The sequence below is a fragment of the Citrus clementina genome, unplaced genomic scaffold, assembly GCF_000493195.1.
Source record: "Citrus clementina cultivar Clemenules unplaced genomic scaffold, Citrus_clementina_v1.0 scaffold_6, whole genome shotgun sequence".
Taxonomy (NCBI): Eukaryota; Viridiplantae; Streptophyta; class Magnoliopsida; order Sapindales; family Rutaceae; genus Citrus; species Citrus x clementina.
In genome coordinates this window covers 8,000,573-8,008,001 of record NW_006262139.1, presented here as the reverse complement: position 1 = coordinate 8,008,001, position 7,429 = coordinate 8,000,573, and positions in this window count along the sequence as shown.

Sequence of the window (7,429 nt, the reverse complement as noted above, 5' to 3'; positions counted from 1 at the left end):
AGAAATTATTCCAAAAGAAAAAACACTACTATCTCAAGAACCCAAACCATTAAGGAGATTCACTATGCAGTGCCAGATGACTACATTATATTTCTTTAAGAACGTGAGGTAGATATTAGAGTGATAAAAAATGCTATGAATAAGGAGATAAGGTCCGTGAAGGACAATGACGTATAGGATCTTGTCCTATTACCAAAAGTTACTAAACTTATTAGTTGCAAATGGATATTTAAGACCAAAAGAATTTAAAAGACAATGTAACGAGATACAAGAGGCGTTTTTTCACAAAGACTTTATACCAAAAAAATGCATCAACTATAAAAGAGACTTTATCACCAATTTCTTGAAAAGACTTTTTAGGATCATAATGGTATTGGTGGCACATTCCAATCTTGAATCACATCAGATAAATGTGAAGACAGTGCTTCTTAATGTAACATGATTGGCCAACTAAATAAAATAACCTAAAAATCACCTGGCCATGCAATTGTCAGCAGTCTTCTAATTTTGATTATTTATATATTACGGTACATGTTAAATATTATAATAGGCTATTAAATTAATATTGAATAACTTAAAAATAAATTACTATTATCTTAATCATGACAATAATCATGCATTATAGAATTATAGAACTTTTTAAGATAATGTAGATTAAAGGATAATTTTCTTTTTAACATTTTAGAGAGATGTCTGACATTTTTGTCTGATTAAGAAAAAAAAAAGTGTAGATTCCTTGTCATTTAATTTGAAAAAAAAATTAAGAAATCAAATGTAACTATTATTTTAACGAAGCCATTAATTGAGGTCGCTAAAGATCTTAATCAAATTGAAGCAATCGATTAGGTCGGCAAAAACGTGAAACATGCATGCATCAATAAACATTTATTTTTATTTTTATGTTTATTTTTATTTTGCCAATTTGCTTCGTAACATGATCCACGTTACTATTAAAAAAAATCATTAGTCATAATTAAGGACAAAAAATGTTCTGATCTAATTACATTAGAGTCCTTATTGTTTATTAAAAAACTAAGAAAACTAGATATTTTAATATTTTAATATTTAAGTCCCTTCTGTTTCAATTTCTATAAATCCCTCATAGTATTCGATAATGAGGGGATAGGTAAAATTATTTAAACCCATCAAAATATCTTTTTAAGCTCATTTTTCAATTAAAAAATTTATTACTAAAATACGTAAAATATAAATTACTGATATGGCCAAGATAATAAAATAAAAAGAAAGTTTTATATTCTAAAATTTTTGTAATCACTTTTAAATACATCCAATGTATACATCCCTCCTAAACATTAAATTTGTTATATTTTATTCTAATTCAATTAATCAAAAGTATAAATGATGAAGGATTTTGGTAATGAAATGTTCTTAATCAACCTCCTAATTGGATTTCTCCGCTAGTCATACTTCCAACACAAAAAGCACAATTAATTAGAAAATGAATTTTTCAAGTAAAATCCTAATCTTTTAAAAAACTGAAGATAGTTGTAATCCCTATACCATCTCTAGTTCACTAGTTGTATATCTTTTGTTAAAAGCTTCTCCCAAATCCTTTTTGTGGTGATAATAATGTAATGAATTATATATATACTGAGTTTTACTTTTATATAAATGTTGGGTTATTTAAATTTGACCATCTGTTAAAAAATATAGTTGAATAAATTATATTTGTTGGTTTGTGATGAACAAATTACATTTTAACAATAATTTAATAAAAAATTATTTTTTTTATTTGATAAAAATTAATATTTAATTAATGGATTTATATATAAACTTTTGTTAGTCGATGTCATATTGAGTATTTATAAAGGTTTATATAGTAAAACTAAAAATTTTCAATTTGATTGGTAGTGTAAGAAATAGGAAACAATCTAGGCATTTGGTTGTTGGCCTGAATTGCTACAATTGTATATCCAACAATAACTTTTAAGAGTAGTATAGGGCTCGTTTGTTTGAGGTGGTTGCTAACAACCTAACAATTGGTCTATGGCTGCTATTTTTATATAAATTTCATTCATTTTTTAGAAAGATTTATTCTTAAGCCTTCGATAATGATGTTCGTAATAATTTTTAGTTTATAGGTACCGTAATTTAAAAGTCACGAGAATTTGGTATCAAAATACTATCAAGTGAGCTCCATGAGCACTTACCTTCCCGATTGGAAAGCAACTGTCCCAAATTAATGATATCTAGTGATGATGTAATAATTTGGGAAAAAAAAACAAAGTAATTCAACTCTGTAACTAAACAACAGTAACATTTATGAACTAAAAAGTTTTATTCAAACTTTCATTTCAGTTTCAGCCCATAACGTAATTATCTTCTATTTTTATAATCGGACGAAATTTTTTTTCATGATTATGATTTTGAAATTCAAGTTCTTTGGATTACACAGCTTTGGCCTTTGGATAAGCTGTGAAGACTCTTGGGGATCTTGCGTGCATGCATGCACGTGATAACACATTTTGTTGTTCCCTCTCTTGAGGAAAGTCCATGTCATTCCTATGTGGGGCACTGTCCCACATACATTTTTTAATATATGCACGTGTCATTACTTTTGCTAAATAAATAAATAAATTGTTTTACATATCTTGCTTTTGTCTTTTTGCTTTATTTTTGCTGTCTATATGATTTGAGATGTATTAATACGACAGAAAGCAGGGGGTGCCAATTAATTGTTGATGAGTTCTTTTCAGGTATAGTAATTAGTTTGAATCCTACTGATATACTGCTAAATGCATTGACACCAGATTTATAGCTTAGTGATATTTATACCCCCCAACATATGTTTGGGCTCATAAGTTCGAATCTCATGCAAGTCCTTTTTGGAAGAGTGATAAGAATTTTTTTTTTTTTGAATTAATTCGATAGATTTTTAAGTGGTGTTATAAAATTTATGTGTCAAAAGTCTCAATAAATTTCAAATTATAATTTTAAAAGTGAAATCATACATGATCAACATCCAAAGTAGTGTTTTGAAATACAAGAGCACGTACGGATCTTATTATTTTGTAACATTTATCAGTAAATAATGCGTCGAAGGTTTTTTGAAATAGAGGTACCGAACTATTGAACCTTCTAGGCATGGGGGTAGCACATTGATCTGTCGAGTCAAAAGTAAAATGCAATGAATGAACCAGTGCGTCGGTTCATCTTTCCAAAATCCTCTTTGATTTTGGCAGCCATTTGGCATTATGGAGTCATTTTGAAGTTGGTAGGTTGTCTCCCTCAGCTTTATTGAAAATCTTCCCTCTTTTCATTTATTGAAGGGCCTTGATTGTGGTTCCTAATGCCATCATATCTCCCAATTTGAACATCGTGAGATTATTTAATTTTTTTAATTAATTTTTTTAATCATTTGCCGATGTTTCAATTATGAGGTATGGTACTCGCAGAATACTTCGGGCAGATCATTATTAAAGACAATACATATAAGAATTTGATATAATAATAATTCATTATAGATTTCTCTTCTAATGAAATTACTTATTTTAATAAAATAAGCATTAAGTTAAAAAGACAAAAAATATTGTGCTTATTATGAGACTTTTCTAATTAGTACAATGACACATTTTCTATAACAATCGATCATCTAAAGCATGAAATCTTCCAGGCCTAGTTATAAACATTTCATAACTAGAAAATAATCAACAAATAAAATAAAAAGCATAAAACAAATACAATTAAAGTTACTATAAATTTAAATTTGGATGGAAAAAAATCAATCTACCTTATTCATACAGAGTGAAAGGATAGACAAAAATAAAAAAAAATGAAAAAGAAAAGTTGTTATTACCAATGAGGGAAAAAAATTCCCCTTTTGGTTGGATGAGAAAATTGTCAAGCACATGATTTGTAAAGGAGAAAGGGTTTCAAAGTCTTCTCGTTTTTCTAAAAGAAAGAGAAGATTTCCCCTTTAATGTTTGGAATCTAGATCCGTCTCATATGGGTGGAAGGAAATTAAATTACCGCTAGGTTATGATAACAATTAAAAATCTTAATGAAATTTCAATGTATTTTTTTTAAAAAAATAGATAATATATAAATAATCCGTGGTAAATTACTCATTATTCACTTTTTTGGGAAAAGCTGCAGTTATTTTCATGGTAGTTTGACAAAAGTTTGATTGATAACAATTGGATAACCAAAATGGTAGTCTAGAATATTATGATAACAATTTTTGTTTCCCCTCATAATGCATATTATAAAAACGTTTTACAAAATTTAGTTACTATTAATAAAAAACTTGTAGACGATGCAGTTAATGCATCGTATAGTTCTTATATATGTAATTTTTTTTTCCTCCTCATAATGCATATTATGAAAACTTATTACAAAATTTAGTTACTATTAATAAAAAAAAGGGTAAAAGCTTGTTTAGTCCCTATATTATGAGGTTAGTGTCCATTTAGTCTCTGTATTTTTAAAAACACCTCAAAACGTCCCTGCTACTAAATATTGACACTTATGCCATTATTTTTTATTATTTTTAACTTTTTTTTACAATATTATATTTTTACAATAATGTTTCTTTTTTGGATATTAATAAAAAATTAAATTATCAAATTAAACTCAAAAATAAAATAAAAACAAAAAAGGTATATTTTAATTTTTGTGGAAGCTCACGTATGTCTAAAAAATTAATATCGTAAAAAATTACATTATCAATTTTTTTAGAAAAATTAATATTTTAACTCAAGAGTGTGTTCCACAAAAATTAATATTTTTTTTTTATTTTTTTTGGTGTTAAATTGGTAATTTATTTCTTTTTAATAATGTCTAAAAAAATTATTATAATAGGGTTATTTTTTTTCTTTTTAATAATGTCTAAAAAATTATTATAATAGGACAATATTATAAAAATAAGTTAAAAGGAACAAAAGATAATGGCAAAAGTGTCAATAATTTAATGGTAGGGATGGTTTGAGGTATTTTTAAAAATATAGGGACTAAACGGATACTAACTTCAAAATATAGGGACTAAACGAGCTTTTACCCTAAAAAAAACTTGTACAAGATGCAGTTAATGCATCGTAACAAGACCCATATTATAGTACCATTTTTATGAAACTAAATTTATCTGCCATCCCAACAGATTTCTTAACAATGATGTAAGCTTTTTAAAAAAATAATAATGATAAACTAAATATTATTTGATAATATTAATTTTTCATCCATGAATTTGCATAACATAAAAATGAAAATAATAACATTCACGATCAATATTTGTTACTAATCACACAATCTTTGTAGTTGTCAACTCCAGGTTTTGCTATCACATAAAGCAATGGATTTTTCATGTCTAACTAATATATGTTTAAATAACAATAGATTTTTTAATACTGGTAAACTTCTGATACCTACTAATCATTTAATAGATTTTTGACCATATATGAAAGTGACAAATATTTATTAAGTATTCCTATGAAAACAACCACTTCCACAATTTACATGTGAATTTTGAGACGTCAAATAAAACTATAGGAAATCAACTCAATTACGTCCACTAAAATTGAACCGTTTGACGCATGCCTTATTATTTATTTGTTTAATTTGTGTCAACATTATATTTTATTAAATCATTTTCACGTTGTCTCATAGCCATTAAAATGGTCAATGATTCTCAACTTAATTATTGTGTGTAAAAGAGTTATGCTTCATTATTAATTTGTAAATGATTGTCAAAAATTATGATACAATTCAGGTTTAGGAATAGTGTTGATACAAAATTTAATTATAATTTTAGTTTTCTAACTAAATTCTAAGATTATACGCAAAATCTTAATATAATCTATCATGTATTAGGGGGGGGGGGGGGGGGGGAAATCTCTTGTTTAACCAAAAAACAAGCATATCTTTTTCTCATATATACAGGTAAGATGATTTTGATGCAAAATATTTGACTTTTCGAGTTTGTCTTTTTATTCTTTTCACATGAAAACATAATCTGTCATGAATCAAGGAAATAAAACAAATTATTTTAGATTTTATTCACCACTAATTTAAAAAAAAAATTGATTTGGGTATTATGGTAGCATGGATATATTAAAAAGTAAAGAGAAAGCATTGAGCCTATGTTTGAAATTTTAACAAGTATACAAAGTAAAAAATGATTATTTAAAAATTTAATAAATAAGTGTTCAATGTAAATAAGTATTTAGAATAATTTTTAAAGTACAAATAACCTCTCCTATTATATCTTCAACAAAAGTACGGATTTTGTCAAAAATAAACTAAATAATATCAAAATCGTTGTTGATTAAAAAATTAGGTCATGTTATTTTTAACACATGTGCTTATTATTATTTTTATTATTAGTTTGGAAACTAACATAACATATTCTTTACAAAAAATATCTGCACCCACTTCTGGTCCTTGCATTTCGGTCCAATACTTGGGGCTTGCTTAGCGGTCTTTAAATTGACCATCTTTTTCACTTTAAAAAAAGAAGAAAAAGATAGTAAAAGGTTACTGCTACTTTTCTTAGTTAATTTAGGCTTTGTTTGGTATTTATGTACTGTAATTTTTAAACTATAATTATTTTAAAAAATTATAATAATAAAATAGAAGTAAATAATATTTAATAAATATAGTTTTTAAATAATAATTTTAATAAAATTAATAAAAATATAATAATTTTTTATATAAGTGTAAATAAATTTAATTTTTAAATTAAAATAATTAATGTTTACCAACTATTTTAGTGATATAACTTTTAAACTATAACCGTTTAACTTTAATTATAAACAAGACTTCAATGTTCTCATTCATAGCAATTAGCGATATATGGATTTTTGACCTATATGGACCGATTGAAGATATTTTACCTATAAAAAGAGAAAAAATTGAATCATAAGAAAACTGTCCGAATTTTCCACAAAAAAAAATCATTACAAATAACGAGGAGAATCAACAATCTTGACTTAGAGCTCTTACCAAACCACAAAGACCAACTTTTCAACAAAGAAAGTCCAAAGTGAGGGCTCTATACATTTATTTATATGTATATTTGTGAGTGTATACAAACATACATATATACACATATGCATAAAAGTTATGTGGCAATCACAAGGTTTAATGGTGACATTTCAAGTTTTAAAATTACCATCCCCATCCGAAAAATAAATGAGAGATATATTTATTGAACATTATCTAAAACAATGACAAGATATTCCTATTTATATCTTAGGGTAAACCAGTCTTTCTTAAAATGAACATAATTACTCAATAAATCAAAGTCGTAAATTAAGATACTAACATGACTCTAATACAATAACAAACATAAAAGTGATTAAACCCTAATATGTCATACCTTATACTACTGCTTCTAGGGCAATTAACTTTTGCCAAATGTAACGAAAAATATAGGATGTAATGGAAACAAATAGGGATCAGTGAAGCTTCATTG